The sequence below is a fragment of the Callithrix jacchus genome, chromosome 2 (assembly GCF_049354715.1).
Source record: "Callithrix jacchus isolate 240 chromosome 2, calJac240_pri, whole genome shotgun sequence".
In the NCBI taxonomy this organism is placed as follows: Eukaryota; Metazoa; Chordata; class Mammalia; order Primates; family Cebidae; genus Callithrix; species Callithrix jacchus.
Window position 1 is genome coordinate 84,474,489 of NC_133503.1, and position 16,211 is coordinate 84,490,699.

Here is a 16,211-nt window from a genome sequence, read left to right on the forward strand (position 1 = left end):
TAGTACTATACACATAACCAAGTTTTTAAAAGCCCATTCAATGTTTTAAATAAAAGCAATTTAAGGACTGGGTAGAGAGTGCACTACTAAATATAGCAACATAATTACTTTCATGTAAATTATCTCTTCTATAAAGTGTTAGAAAAATAAGAACCGAAAAAATGTTTATACTGACAAAATTTGAGTAAGTAGAAGAGGCGGACTTAATTTAGAATATCCATAACTTCTCCATCCATAGACGGAGAGTGGGGAGCCTCTTTAATTTCCTTTGCATTTGGAGAGTTGTCCATGGTGCATTCGGATAATGTGTCCCTGAATGATCAGGTAAGAGAAGAATAGAATTACCAATGATGAAAGGAGGCAGCACAAGGGCAAGATGCAAAATAGCTCTTCCTTTTCTCACCTCATCTGGCTGGATCTGAATTTCAACCATTTCACTTTTCTTCTGTTCTCATAGTGATGGTGGGTCTATTTTCGAAAACTGGGTTACAGACATTGCAAATTGAGTTCTACAGATTCTTTTTCTTCAGTGCCATTCAAAGAAGAAATGTGATGTCGGTTTGCTGATTGGCTATTTTGTTCTGTCTATTTGTATGCACTTCTCAGTTCATAAATTCAGGGCAGTTTAACCATCATGGGCCAGGTTCAGTGGCTCATGACTTTAATCCCAGCACTTTGGGAAGCCGAGGTGGGTGGATCATTTGAGGCTGAGAGTTTGAGACCACCTTGGCCAACATGGCAAAACCAGATCTCTACTAAAAAATGAAAAATTAGCCAGCTGTGGTGGGGCACACAGTAGTAATTCCAGCTACTTGGGAGGCTGAGGCAGGAGAATCAGTGGAACCCAGGAGGTGGAGGTTGCAGTGAGCCAAGATCGTGCCACTGCACTTCAGCCTGCGCAACAGAGCTCAACTCTGTCTCAAAAAAAAAGTAATCATCTTTCAGCAAGCATCAGCTATTATCCAGGTACATGGAAATAATAAACACAGAGCCCTCAGTAGACTGCAGTGTAATATTTCCTAGCATAAGTCAACATCTGGAAGTCAACACTGGGCACTGGACCCTGGAAGCAGAACAGGAGAGTTGTCAGGAACGCATGGGTCTCCAGCACACAAACTAGACTGTTGGTCAGGTCGTCTTCCTTTACTGCAGGCTTCCAAAAGTCTCTAGAAAAGAAAAACTCTGTCCTTTCAGGGAAAAATGTGGAAACAACCTCAAGGTCAGCATTTCATTTCATTAATATAGATAGTACAGAGACCAAGTACAAACACTCTTAAACTCAAGTTCATACTTTATTTAAATTTCCTTAGTTTTTAACTCTGTCCCAATATCCCACAGATGTAGTATATTTCCTTGACCCTTTTGTGGGACTCATGACAGGGGTGCCCTGTTGACTCAGTCTGCCATGCTCCACCCCCACCAGAGGGGACATGTAGGTAATCGAGTTCAGGAACTAGCTGGCTGCTTTGGCAGCAGCAGATGCAAACTCTGTGCAGGCCCTGCAGTGGCGTCCAGGTGGGGGTGCCTATGACCCTAAAGCCCTAGAGGGTGTATTACAATGCTCTCTTAGCTCTGCCCTCCACAAACAGCAGGGTGTTATCAGCTCAGTGAGCCTTCTTCCTCCTTGCATGGGGCGGCTGTCCTCCACCAGCAAGGGCAAAGGGCCAGTGTGACAATGTTTTTGGGTATCTGGACTTGGTGGGTTCTGAATTCTTGTCTGGTGCCCAAGGAGAATGAGGTCATATGGATGAATTGAAGGACTGTGAATGCAGAGAATTTTACTGAGTGATGAAAACAGCTCTCGGTGAAGAAGGGAGCTGGAAAGCAGATGGAAAGAGCAGGTTGCTCCCTCCTGAAGTCAAGCGGTCTATCTGCTTCTCTACTCCGGAGTCAAACTGCCTCTGTCCAACATCCAGCCCTTGTCTTTGAAGTCAAGTTGCCTCTCCTCATTGTCCAGCTGCTTTTCTTCTCCTCCAGCTGAGTCAGGGATCTTTGCAGGCACAGGATGTGGGTCAGGGTGAGCCACAGGTAGTTTTGGAAAAGGCAACATTTGATCGGTAAAAAGACATTCAGCTGGGCATGGTGGCTCACTCCTGTAATCCCAGCACTTTGGAAGGCTAAGGCCAGGAGTTTGATCCAGCTTCGCCAACATGATGAAACTCTGTCTCTACTAAAAATACAAAAAAGTTAACTGGACATGGTGATGTGCACCTATAGTCTGAGTTACTTGGGAGGCTGAGGCAGGAGAATTGCTTGAATCCAGGAGACGGAGGTTACAGTGAGCAGAGATTATGCCACTGCACTCCAGCCTCGGTGACAGAACAAGACTCCATATCCAAAAAAAAAAAAAGACTTTTTAGAAAGAACCAATCAGGAGAGGGCAGGCAAACAGGGACAGAAGTTCTCACTTTGGGCTGTGGGTTTCAGGCTTTTTGGCTTGAAGGTGGGGCAGACCTTCCCCTGTTCACCTAGAGTTTCTCTGCCTCCTGCCTCTATCACCATAAAACACTCTCATACAATGAAAAGAATACAGAAATACAGAAAGAAGAAAAACTATTTCGTGTTGACTTACCTAGGAAAATGTCAAAGGCAAATTGGAAGTATGCAGCAGTCAACTAGCTGACCTGACCGGGGAAGGCTTAGTGGATAGCCTTTCATCTATCGCCTGCTGCCATTTTGGGTCAGGTTCTTCCCTGGGGTGAAGAAGACATCTAGAGTGAGCAACAATATCCCAAACATGAAGTCACTCTGCTCTAGGTCACCCAGAAACACAGTAACTCTGAGTTGACTACAAATACACTCTTGCTTCCCTCGGACAGCCCATGATGGTTAAGCATTGTTTTGTAGTAAAATCTCTCGGGCTACATGGCATCCTGGGCCTTGTCTCACACAGAGAGCAAAAGGAACTATGAAATGGTGACAGTCTTATTAAGAGAATGGTGTTTTTTAGTGGAACATCTGTCACTGCTAAATAATTGTTATAAAGGAAATGTAGCTCCTACAGTGGGAAAATTCTTTCAGGACCAGTCCAAAAGTGAGAGTTTATTAGAAATAATCTAAACATGAGAATGCAGTTATGAAAGAATCTCTTCCATCACAATCCCACCCTCCCACGTTCTAAATGTTTTCTTTCCCAAAAAACATCAAAAGGGTGGTCCCCAACCTTTTTGGCAACAGAGACAAGCTTTTCGAAAGACAATTTTTCCACAGAGAGGAAGGTAAGGATGGAGGGGGTGGGTTGGGATTATGAGCCATTAGATACTCACAAGGAACATGCAACCTAGATCCCTCACATGCACAGTTCACAACAGGATTCAGGGTCCTATGAGAATCCAATGCCATGGCTGATCTGGCAGGAGGCTGAGCTCAGGTGGTAATGCTCTTCTCCCCTCAACTCCTGCTACGAGACCCGGTACCCATCTGCGGCTTGGGGGTTGGGGACCCCTGTATTAGAACATATTCTAAATTAAGACAAACACACAAATAAAAGCAGCATCCTACCACCACCTGCACAGGCATTTTTCAACCACCTACCCACATCCCATTGAGCTCAAAATGCAGAGCGTGGGGAGTGCAGAGGAGATGGATTGGATAAAAGCAGGAAGGGCAAATAATACCTAAACTTCTGAAAGGAATTATGGTAGTTTTATTGAGATAGGAACTCTGGACAAAGGTTTGGATAAGAAAGACTATAATGGGGAAGAATCAGGAGAGAGAGAGAAAAACACCTGAAAATAGAGAAATGGAAACAAAAGATAAAACTAAAATTGAGAGAAAACAACAAGGAACTGATGAGTGGGATATAGGTTGAACGGTTTTTTTGTTTTGTTTTTAAAAAAAGAAACGGGATTTCACCATGTTGGCCAAGCTGGTCTCGAACTCCTGCCTTCAAGTGATCCATCCACCTCGGCCTCCCAAAGTGCTGGGATTACAGGCATGAGCCACCGTGCCTGACCAAAACCCTTGTCTTTTTTTTTTTTTTTTGAGATAGAGTTTTGCTCTTGTTACCCAGGCTGGAGTGCAATGGCGTGATCTCAGCTCACCACAACCTCCACCTCCTGGGTTCAAGCAATTCTCCTGCCTCAGCCTCCCGAGTAGCTGGGATTACAGGCACGCATCATGATGCCCGGCTAACTTTTGTATTTTTAGTAAAGATGGGGTTTCACCATGTTGACCAGGATGGTCTCGATCTCTTGACCTTGTCATCCACCTGCCTCAGCCACCCAAAGTGCTGGGATTATAGGCATGAGCCACCATGCCTGGCCTAGGTTGAACAGTTAATCTTAAAGAAAGAAGAACACTGATTCTTGTACATTAGGAAACTCCTTACTCTAAGTTAGAAAACTCCTTTCTTTCAACTAAGGGCCTAACATTTGCTGGTGGCTTTGCATGTAGCTAGCCCTGTGCTTCAGCACTTTCTTGTACAGTTGACCCTTGAACAGCATGAGTTTGAACTTTGCAAGTCCACTTATATGTGGATTCTTTTTCCTACTTCTACCGTCCCTTGAGACAGCAAGGCCAACCCCACCTCTTCATTCTCCTCCTCAGCCTACTCAGTGTGAAGATGGCAAGGATAAAGAGCTTTATGATGATCCTTTTCCACTTAATGAATAGTAAATATATTTTGTCTTCCTTATGATTTTCTTAATATTCACTTTTCTCTAACTTACATCAGTATATAATACATACAACATACAAAATGTGTTAATCACCTGTCCATGTTCTAGGTAAGGATTCCAGTCAATGACTGACTATTAGTAAATTCTAAGGGGACTCAAAAGTCATATGAGGATTTTTAACTAGGCAGGGGTTGGCATCCCAACCCCAAGTTGTTCAAGGGTCAAGCGTATATTAGGGAACTTTTTAAAAAGAGCAGGTTATCATATGATAGCTTTTATTTTCTATGTGTTCACAGAACAAGATCACTGACTGAGACTTTAAAAGTAGAGAGTGAGATGAAGAAGATGGTTACATTTGGGAGTGCGCTTTAGGGAAAGTGAAAGGAAAATGACTAGAGATAAATAAAAAGAATGACAAATGGGATTCAGTGTGGAAAGCTGGAAATGCATGGGCCAATGTCTTAATTTTTTTAGACTAACTAAATACCATGTTGACATAATCCAGGGTCTATAGCAATTAGAATCGGAGAAAATTGCTTTCTTTTTTCTTAAAATAATTGTATTCTTAAAAAGCTAAACTCAAAGAACTGAGAAAACAGAAGTAGCTGGCAAATTTCTGAGTGACTGCTTGAAACTATGCAGGATTCTTAAATAGGTACCCTTCTCAGGTCAGTAAGTTCAAGACTAGTCTGTGTTAGATTGGTTCAGATACCCTGCAGTTTTCCCAAGGGTTTGATTCTACAAATTAGCAATACCAGGAGATACAATTATTACACAACTCCATGAGCTCTGATAACTAAAGTGTTCTTGTGAATCTCTGACAGGTAAGGTGCAAGTGAATAAAAGCAATGTAGTCAGATTTCCTGAAAATATTACACATTCCTGCAAAATTAGCTACAACAAACACTCTTGTAATATCCAATTAAGCAAATAGGCTTATTCAATGTAACAAACATTTACTAGGCACACCTGGGTGGGAAGCAGAAGCCTAGACAAATGGGGAGGTATGATCAGGAGGAGGGGGAGGAAAGGAAAGAGGAAAAGACAGAAGCTAACCTTCATGGAGGACTTACTATGTGTCAAGTACTGTTCTAAGGTCTCCACATGTGTCCATCTCAATAGATGCTTACAACAACCTTATGAAATAGGTCTAATCCCAAGTGCACAAAAATGGAAACTGAGGTGTGCTGGTCACGCTCTCTGCCCTTCTGAGACTCAGGGCAGTGAAAGCCACTCTTGGAGGAAGAGCAATCTGTCTCTCCTTGTTTATCCCACACTCACTGTAAAAGCGATAATGGTGAAAGGGAGCTCAGAAGTCACCAGAGAAATAAGTGAACTCTTACATAGAGTCTAGATGTTGATAAAATGGACCAATTCTTATAATTATATCATATTAGATCATATCAGATCAGATCAGATTGTCTTTTTTTCTGCCTTTTTGTTGTTGTTGTTGTTGTTGTTGTTGTTGTTTTGAGAAGTCTTGCTCTGTAACCCAGACTGGAGTACAGTGATGCAATCTGGGCTCATTGTAACCTCTGCCTCCCGGGTTCTTGCAATTCTCCTGCCTCAGCCTCCCAAGTAGCTAGGACTACAGGTGCACACCGCCACGCCTGGCTAATTCTTTGCATTTTAGTAGAGACAGGGTTTCAGCCTGTTGCCCAGGCTGTTCTTGAACTTTTGAGCTCAGGTAATCCGCCTGCCTCAGCCTCCTAAAGTGCTGGGATTACAGGCATGAGCCACCGCACCTGGCCGTTTTATTTTTTACTTCTTTTTGAGATAATGTCTCACTCTGTCACTTAGGCTGGAGTGCAGTGATGTGAACACAGCTCATTGCAGCCTCAACCTCCAGGCTCAAGCAGTCCTCCTGCCTCAGTCTTCTGACTAGCTGAGATCACAGGTGTGCACCACCACAGATGGATATGTTTTTGTTTTTTATTTTTTGTAGAGATGAGGTCTTGCCATGTTGCCCAAGCTGTTCTCAAACTCCTGGGCTCGAAAAGTCCTCCTGCCTTGGTCTCCCAAAGTGCTGGGATTAGAGGTATGAACTACTGCACCTAGCCATGATTATCTTGATTGTCATAAAGATAAATTTAGAAGTGTCATAAGCAGCCTTGGAAAAAATTTTCTTGTTAACTATATTGGTTAATGGGTAACTGCTACACATAATGTAATCATTGTTTTAACCTTAAAATGTTTGACGGTAGTGTGAGTGCTTCCGATGAGGTCATGGGAGGAAATGTGTAAAAAGCATGTGATCGCTCTCGAGTCACTGCAGCGCTGCTCTTGTGCCGCGTGTGTGTTGGACAGCCAGTCCACCTTGCTTTCTAATAGCTGTGAGCCTTTTCTTTTCAAGATGCCTGAGGAAGTGCACCATGGAGAGGAGGAGGTGGAGACGTTTGCCTTTCAGGCAGAAATTGCCCAACTCATATCTCTCATCATCAATATCTTCTATTCCAACAAGGAGATTTTCCTTAGGGGGTTGATCTCTAATGCTTCTGATGCCTTGGACAAGATTCGCTATGAGAGCCTGACAGACCCTTCCAAGTTGGACAGTGGTAAAGAGCTGAAAATTGACATCATCCCCAACCCTCAGGGACGTACCTTGACTTTGGTAGACACAGGCATTGGCATGACCAAAACAGATCTCATAAATAATTTGGGAACCATTGCCAAGGCTGGTACTAAAGCATTCATGGAGGCTCTTCAGGCTGGTGCAGACATCTCCATGATTAGGCAATTTGGTGTTGGCTTTTATTCTGCCTACCTGGTGGCAGAGAAAGGGGTTCTGATCTCAAAGCACAACGATGGTGAACAGTGTGCCTGGGAGTCTTCTGCTGGAGGTTCCTTCACTGTGCGTGCTGACCATGGTGAGCCCATTGGCAGGGGTACCAAAGTGACCCTCTACCTTAAAGAAGATCCGACAGAGCACTTAGAAGAAAGTCGGGTCAAAGAAGTAGTGAAGAAGCACTCTCAGTTCACAGGCTATCCTGTCACCCTCTATTTGGAGAAGGAACGAGAGAAGGAAATTAGTGATGATGAGGCAGAGGAAGAGAAAGGTGAGAAAGAAGAGGAAGATAAAGATGATGAAGAAAAGCCCAAGACTGAAGATGTGGGTTCAGATGAGGAGGAGGATGAGGAGGATGATAGAGGTAAGGATAAGAAGAAGAAAACTAAGAAGATCAAAGAGAAATACATTGATCAGGAAGAACTAAACAAGACCAAGCCTATTTGGACTAGAAACCCTGATGACCTCACACAAGAGGAGTATGGAGAATTCTACAAAAGCCTCACCAATGACCGGGAAGACCACTTGGCAGTCAAGCACTTTTCTGTAGAAGGTCATTTGGAATTCAGGGCATTGCTATTTATTCCTCGTCGGGCTCCCTTTGACCTTTTTGCGACCAAGAAGAAAAAGAACAACATCAAACTCTATGTCCATCGTATATTCAACATGGACGGCTGTGATGAGTTGATACCAGAGTATCTCAACTTTATCAGTGGTGTGGTTGAATCTGAGGATTTGCCTTTGAACATCTCCCAAGAAATGCTCCAACAGAGCAAAATCTTGAAAGTCGTTCACAAAAACATTGTTAAGAAGTGCCTTGAGCTCTTCTCTGAGCTGGGGGAAGACAAGGAGAATTACAAGAAATTCTATGAGGCATTCTCTAAAAATCTCAAGCTTGGAATTCACGAGGATTCCACTAACAGACGCCGCCTGCCTGAGCTGCTGCGCTATCACACCTCCCAGTCTGGAGATGAGATGACATCTCTGTCAGAGTATGTTTCTCACATGAAGGAGACACAGAAGTTCATCTATTACATCACTGGTGAGAGCAAAGAGCAAGTGGCCAACTCAGCTTTTGTGGAGTGAGTGCGGAAGCAGGGCCTCAAGGTGGTATATATGACTGAGCCCATTGACGAATACTGTGTGCAGCAGCAAGCAGTTTGATGGGAAGAGCCTGGTCTCAGTTACCAAGGAGGGTCTGGAGCTACTGGAGGGTGAGGAGGAGAAGAAGAAAATGGAAGAGAGCAAGGCAAAGTTTGAGAACCTCTGCAAGCTCATGAAGGAAATGTTAGATAAGAAGGTTGAGAAGGTGACAATCTCCAATAGGCTTGTGTCTTCACCCTGCTGCATTGTGACCAGCACCTACGGCTGGACAGCCAATATGGAGCGGATCGTGAAAACCCAGGCACTTCAGGACAACTCCACCATGGGCTACATGATATCCAAAAAGCACCTGGAGATCAATCTTGACCACCCATTGTGGAGATGCTGCGGCAGAAGGCTGAGGCAGACAAGAATGACAAGGCAGTCAAGGACCTTCCGGTGCTGCTGTTTGACACTATCCTGCTCTCTTCTGGCTTTTCCCTTGAGGATCCCCAGACCCTCTCCAACCACATCTACCGCATGATCAAGTTAGGTCTAGGTATCGATGAAGATGAAGTGGCAGCAGAGGAACCCAGTGCTGCAGTTCCTGATGAGATCCCTCCTCTTGAGGGTGATGAGGATGCATCTACATGGAAGAAGTAGATTAGGAGTTCATAGTTGGAAAACTGCCCTTGAATAGTGTCCCCATGACTCCCCCTGCAGCCTTGAGTGCCCCTGTCCCACCTGGCTCTCCTTGCTGAGGTCTGCTGGTTTTTTTCCTCTCCTGCCCTTCTGTTGAAGGCAGGAAACAAGGGTGTCAAGCCCGCATTCTTTCCCTACTCTGACAGCAGGATTGGGTGTTGAGTATTGTGGTGTTTTAAATTTTGTTTGTTCATTTTGTTCTGAAATTAAAGTATGCAAAATAAAGAATATGCCGTTTTTATACAAAAAAAAGCATGTGATCATCCACATTTTAGTCTCCTCAAAACAGGGAAAAGAAACTTATATCTACTAAAAAACATTGTGTATGAATGTACTACAAGAGTTCTAGGAGCTTCTGTATTATCAAGATATTTAGGAATTTGTCCATATTGAAACCATTCCTTTATTAAAATGTCTGGCTATCATCCCATATCATTGTTGACCTTGGAATTTTTCTTTTCTTTTCTTTTCTTTTTTTTTTTTTTGAGATGGAGTCTTGCTCTTTTGCCAGGCTGGAGTGCAATGGCACGATTTTGGCTCACTGCAACCTCTGTCTCCCGGATTCAAGTGATTCCCTTGCCTCAGCCTCCTGAGTAGCTGGGACTACAGGCACACGCCACCACACCCAGCTAATATTGTTGTATTTTAGTAGAGACAGGGTTTCACCATGGCCAGGATGGTCTCCATCTCCTGACCTCATGATCTGCCTGCCTCGGCCTCCCAAAGTGCTGGGATTACAGGCATGAGCCACCACAGTCGGCCGACCTTGGATTTTTTAAAACGCCATCAAAAACATGTCAGCTACCACTTGCAGCCTCAAGAGTATACAGTTGTCCCTCAATAACCATTTGGGATTGATTCGAGAACTCTCTCAGATACGAAAATCTGCAGATGCTCAGTCCCTTACATAAAATAACCTGGTATTTGCATATAACTTACACATTCTGTCATATACTTTAAGTTCTCCAGATTGCTTGTAATATATAATACAATGCCTACACATCACCACATTCGCGGGAATTCAGCACAACACTTGGTGGGTGGCAAATTCAAGTTTCGCTTTTGGCAATTTTGTGGGACTTTTTTTTCCCCAATATTTTCAACCTGAGCTTGGTTAAATTTATGGATATGGAACCCAGGAATGTGGAGAACCAACTGTATACACAGATCTTACACCATTTTTAGAGAAAAGCTTGTAAACAGTATTTGCGGTTAGTTTATTAATATTATTTAAATAATAACACAACCAGAGTTGATTGGCTGCCACTACCTTGGAAATATTTAAGCATTATTAAAACTTAGCTGCACGTTCTAGTTTTATCTCTAAAATTAATGCTTTTAGGCACAATTTATGCCTGTCAACAAGTAATGATCATAGATGTGAGCTGGCTCATAATCCAGAGGTACTAGGTTACAATGTGTTACCATGGAAACTGTGTTTTATTGCATTCTCTCTTCTTGATTTAAGGCATTTGACAATCATAGCAACTGTTTGCCAGTCTTCTCACACCATAAAAAATTCAAAAACACAAACAACCAATAGGAAAAAAAAAAGAAAAAAGAAGGAATATACTGTTCTTGGACCCCACTAGAAACATAAAAAGGAAATGACAGCCTTATATTTAACACGAACCTTTTGTGAATAGTTTATCTCTTAGAAAGTCTAAATGTGTTGGAAAATTCAATCAGTGGTTAGTCATTGAATGGGCCTGTCTACCTATGGTTCATTTTGTTTATTGCATCATATATCTTTTATGATCACTGGGACTTTAGCCTGAAACAGCATTTTCTTTAACAAGGACCATGTTTCCTTTAACATTGTTTATTGCATCTGAAACATTACTCTTTGAAATCATGGTACATTTTCCATCGAGCAAAGGTCTGCAACCGAATCTTGCATGAATGTGTTTATTCAGGAGCTAGAGCAGAGCGAGGGGGAGAAAAACCACCTCACCCAGTTCATGTAACATTAATCACTTTGCCAGTGTTCAGCTGAGGTCATTGCCACATTCCTAGCAGTATTAAGGCAAGTCAAGATTAATCACGTACATTAAACCTTGGAAGGGGAGCACGTGAAAGGGATCTCAAATTAGACAGGTCTTAAAATACAGAGAAGGGACTGTAGCGAAAAGGGTTTACCTTGCTGCAGTTTGTCTTGGATATAACTTGCTTTTACCACATGTAGTCATATAACTGCTATGAATCTGTAGGTCTTTTTCCTATTTCTGGAAGTTTATAAGTCAAATTTAAGGTCTTTCTGAGAATTCAAAATGAAGACTCATTCACCAAACATTTTTCAGTACATACTTTAGTATGTACACCTGCTAGGAGTGGTCCATGCTAAGACAAATGAGACAGAGCCCTCCCTCTCTCTGCCTCCTCCAATAAGTGCCCCCCGCTCAACAACACTAATACTAGCCCTGCGCACTGGGAACCTGATTTGGTGGGAGTGCAGGAGGGAGAAGAGCTGATTGTGATGGGAAATCAGAAATTACTGAAGTTAACTTTAGACAGGGAGAAAGATGAGAAAAGCGATTTAGACATAGGAAACAACATAAAGGCTTAGTGAGTGTTCACAGACTAATGAGTAATCTGCTGGGGCTGGGGCAGAAAGCAAGATTGTGTGCAAGAGCTGGAAGGAGCGATAGAAGATGAGATTGTATGGTAAATTGGAGCCAGACTGCAAAAGTCTTTGAACATGTACTTTATTCTAAAAGGAATAAGAAAACCATGAAGGATTTGAAGCAGAAAAATTAGAGTCAGATTGTATTAGAAACTGGTTATTTAAGGCACGGACAGGTTGGATGGCAGATTAGTTGGTAAGAAACTAGATTCACTGTCTCCAAAGTGGAAGAGAGTACAAGTCATCCAGAAAAGCAGTGATAAGAGCTTAAACCCATAGAGTGGAGAGAAACACTGTGGAGCTGGATGTGACAGAACTAGTCAGTGGAGTTCCTGAAGGAAGCCAGAGGGTGGATGGTGGAGCGAAAGGAATCTAAGACCATGCCAAGGGATTGGGTTGTGACGAATATGCAGATGATAATGCCATGGACCAAGGCATGTAAGGTCATGGGAATGGTGATTTCTGTTAGGATGTTATGGCACTCATGAGTGACAATAGGGCTGGCAACATTGATTTGGGGGTCATCAACTTATATTTGATTAAGTCATAGAGGAAGATGAGACTCTCAAAGGCAAAAAAGTAGATAAAGAAGGAGAGAGAGTCTAGGGAATATTTTGTGGGAGGAAAAACTCTCATTTTTTGTGATAATTTTTACATTAAGAAAAGCACTAGAGGCTTGAGGAATTTTTATGGTGTTTTTTTCTATTTACAAAGTAAATTTGGCACAGAGAGTAACAATTTCTTAAAGACAAAATTTGAGGATAAATATTAGATTGAAAATATTTTATATTGGTTGCTTATATATAACGCAATCCGTATTTAAGGTGCTAGTGGTCTCATATTTATAGAGTAATGTTTCACATAAGAGGCTAACATTATTTTGAACCATTGCAGCTTTAAATGTTCATAATATGCATATTTAAATGTGTGCTTATAGGTGACAGATTTACACACTTTCCATGTCAACCATCATACACTTTCATTAAAGATTTATTTATTTTTAAAAATACATTTTATACTCCCATAAAAGGGGGAAATTAAATCATAAAAATACACACAAAGTTAGTGCGTACAGTCTACTACTCACGCAAGAACCATCTGAGTCAGTGCTGTCTTTCCCCAGTTGAGTGTGGAGAGAAGCCCCGGGTTAAGAGCTTAGTCTCTGCTCATGGAGATTTGAATTACGATGACTAAATTTTCATTCAAACCTAAATATAACGAATGTGAAGTACAAAAATATCACCTTCTAATAGAGCAGAAGACCAGAAGACTGAAATCATATTCATCTATGCTTTGCCTCATCTTTGTTAATAATGAAGATTAATAACTGTTAATCATTCAGTAGCAAAAAACCAATGGAAAAATAATAATTGTATGTTAAATTTAAATGGAAAGTTTATACTTTTCAGTGAGTCTTCTGTGAACTCATACAATGACTCATTCATTCGTAAGTACTTACCAAGCAGCCATAACGAGCCAGATGCTATGAGTGGATAGAATATGGTGACACAGTCCTTGCACTCAAAGAGTGAATACTCTTTGGGAAAGGATGATATAAATTCTTAGGCTGCCATTGTGATTGGCTGGACACACTGTGTTTTGCACAACTCCAGGGGGAGCTACTTATATATAGACTACAGTGTAGCCCTGAAGAGATTCTAACCCTGCCTTAAACAAATTGGCATACACATCTCCCTGGTTACCATGACAAGCTCAGAGATGAATGTGCAACCCAACCAGAGCCAATGAGATGTGAAGAGATGTTTGCTGGGTAAAAGGAGTTCCCTTGCTCTTCCTGAGGGCTCACAAAATGAGCTCAGGGTAAATGTGGTGTGAGGACCGGAAGTCGGAAATTGCTTTGGGTGTTCTGCAACCAGAAGTTATGAGCTTGGAGTTGTTGAGGTCTATCATGTGGAACCTGAAGGCAGAAACAAGGCAGGCAGAACGGAGAGATGGAAAACTCAGTCCCTTAACGACATCATGGGAGCAGGTCAAGCCTCCTCCAAAGTCAGAACTATTTCATGTGGACGAGCCCTTTTTTGCTTAAGCCAGACTGAGTGGAATTTCTGGTCACAATTGTGAGAATGCTGACATAGTCACCAAATTAACACCTTCCCTGTATCTAATTTTTGCACCTATTCAGGTGTCTATTGGTCTATGTTCTTCCAGACGTATATTTCAGCTTAGGGTGAAATAGGTTCAAGTGGAGTCAATGAGAGAATGGATAAGCTCATCTTTGAGAGCTTGACCTAAGCTCAGGGTAGAGCCAACCGCTTTCTAATCCATCAATTCTCATTCAATTTGATAGAAAATGGACATTAAAAAGAAGTATTTAGGCTGGGCTCAGTGGCTCATGTCTGTAATCCCAACAGTTTGGGAGGCTGAAGTAGGTGGATCATGATCATTTGAGGTTGGGAGTTTGAGACCAGCCATGGCCAACATGGTGAAACCCTGTCTCACTAAAAATACAGAAGTAGCCAGGTGTGGTGAGGGGACCTGTAATTCCAACTACTCCAGAGGATGAGGCAGGATAATCACTTGAACTGGGGAAGCAGAGGTTGCAGTGAGCTGAGATAGCACCACTGCACTCCAGGCTGGTGACAAAGTGAGTCCCCATCTAAAAAACAAACAAAAAAAAAGTTTTTAAATGTATTTGCCTTCACCATGTTTAATTTCTGCTGTTCAAAAAATAACATGTAAATATTGTTGCTGTTTTGAATTATAACATGCTCAGGAGCTGTATTAGTCAGGGTTCTCTAGAGAAACAGAACTAATAAGAGATATATATACACACGCACACACACATACATACACACACACACACACACACACACGTATATATATATGTAAAGGGAACTTTATTAAGTAGTATTAACTCACACAATCACAAGGTCCCACAATAGGCCGTCTACAAGCTGAGGAGCAAGGAAGCCAGTCCAAGTCCCAAAAGCCGAAGAACTTGGAGTCTGATATTTTAGGGCAAGAAGCATCCAGCACAAGAGAAAGATGTAGGTTGGGAGGTTAAGCCAATCTAGGCTTTTCATGTTTTTCTGCCTGCTTTATATCCTGGCCTTGCTGGCAGCTGATCAGATGGTGCCCACCCAGATGAAAAGTGAGTCTGCCTTTCCCAGGCCACTGACTCAAATGTTCATCTCCTTTGGCAACACCCTCACAGACACACCCAGGAACAATGCTTTGCATCCTTCAATCCAATCAAGTTGACAGTATTAACCATCACAGGAGCTGACACACGTATAGAACTCCCAAGGGCCCAGGCAATGTACTAAGCCCTTTAAAGACATTATACTATTTAATACTCAAATTGTAACAGTCATATTATTGTCAAAAGATCCCTCAAGCCTCAAGATCACGTGACATTGTAACTAGGATACCATCCTAATTCTCTCTCATTCAGAGCTCATGCTTTTCCCATTTCTCCACATTGCAATGGTCCAGATACTCCAAACCAGAGAACAATGTAATAGAAAAACGATTTCTTGTTCTATTAATAGCTTTAAAATTCCCGAGGTAATAGACATCCTTCTAATTAGGCTTTGTTTGGGCTAATATAAAAACCAGTTCACACTACATCCATCTACTTAAATCTTTGGGAAAAGGCTACCCTCCAGAAACCTACAGAGTGATAGCTCTGTAATACTAGAAACTCAGGCTTTGTCTGTCCAAGATAGAGTTCACTACATAAACAACACATAGAAATCCTGAGCCAGGTGCAGTGGCTCACACCTGTAATCCCAGTACTTTGGGAGGCTGAAGCAGGTGGATCACAAGGTTAGGAGATCAAGACCATCCTGGCCAATATGGTGAAACCCTGTCTCTACTAAAAATGCAAATCAGCTGGGTGTGGTGGTGCATGCCTGTAATTCCAGCTACTCAGGAGGCTGAGGCAGGAGAATCATTTGAACCAGGGAGTCGGAGGTTGCAATGAGGTGATCAAGCTATTGCACTCCAGCCTGGTGACAGAGTGAGATTCCATCTCAAAAGAAAAAAAAAAGGAAACCCTGATTGCCATTTGTCTGACCCCCTTCTCTGCTTTGCACACACTAAGTGCTAATAAACATGAATTAAATACACAGTATTATCAGCTTCTCACAAGGGACCAAGGCTCCCTCAGAAATGAGTGGCAGCAAGCCTCCATGACTACCTTTCAACCACCTCTGGGACCAGTGGACATCTTAGGGAAAAGATGGTGTTTGCCTCCGCCTTTCCTGCCGTGTCCTATCTCTTCTTATTCCTCTTTAACAATAAACAAATATAGCTGGGTGCGGTGGCTCAGGCCTGTAATTCCAGCATTTTGGGAGGCCGAGGCAGGCAGATTACGAGGTCAGGAGTTTGAGACCACCCTCAACATGGTAAAACCCAGTCTCTACTAAAAATATAA

General features: G+C 42.4%; 1 pseudogene; it reads left to right on the forward strand.

Moving 5' to 3' along the window:
- The first annotated feature begins 6,968 nt into the window (after positions 1–6,968).
- Positions 6,969–9,155, forward strand: LOC100403265 (heat shock protein HSP 90-beta pseudogene; annotated as a pseudogene).
- Positions 9,156–16,211: the final 7,056 nt, after the last annotated feature.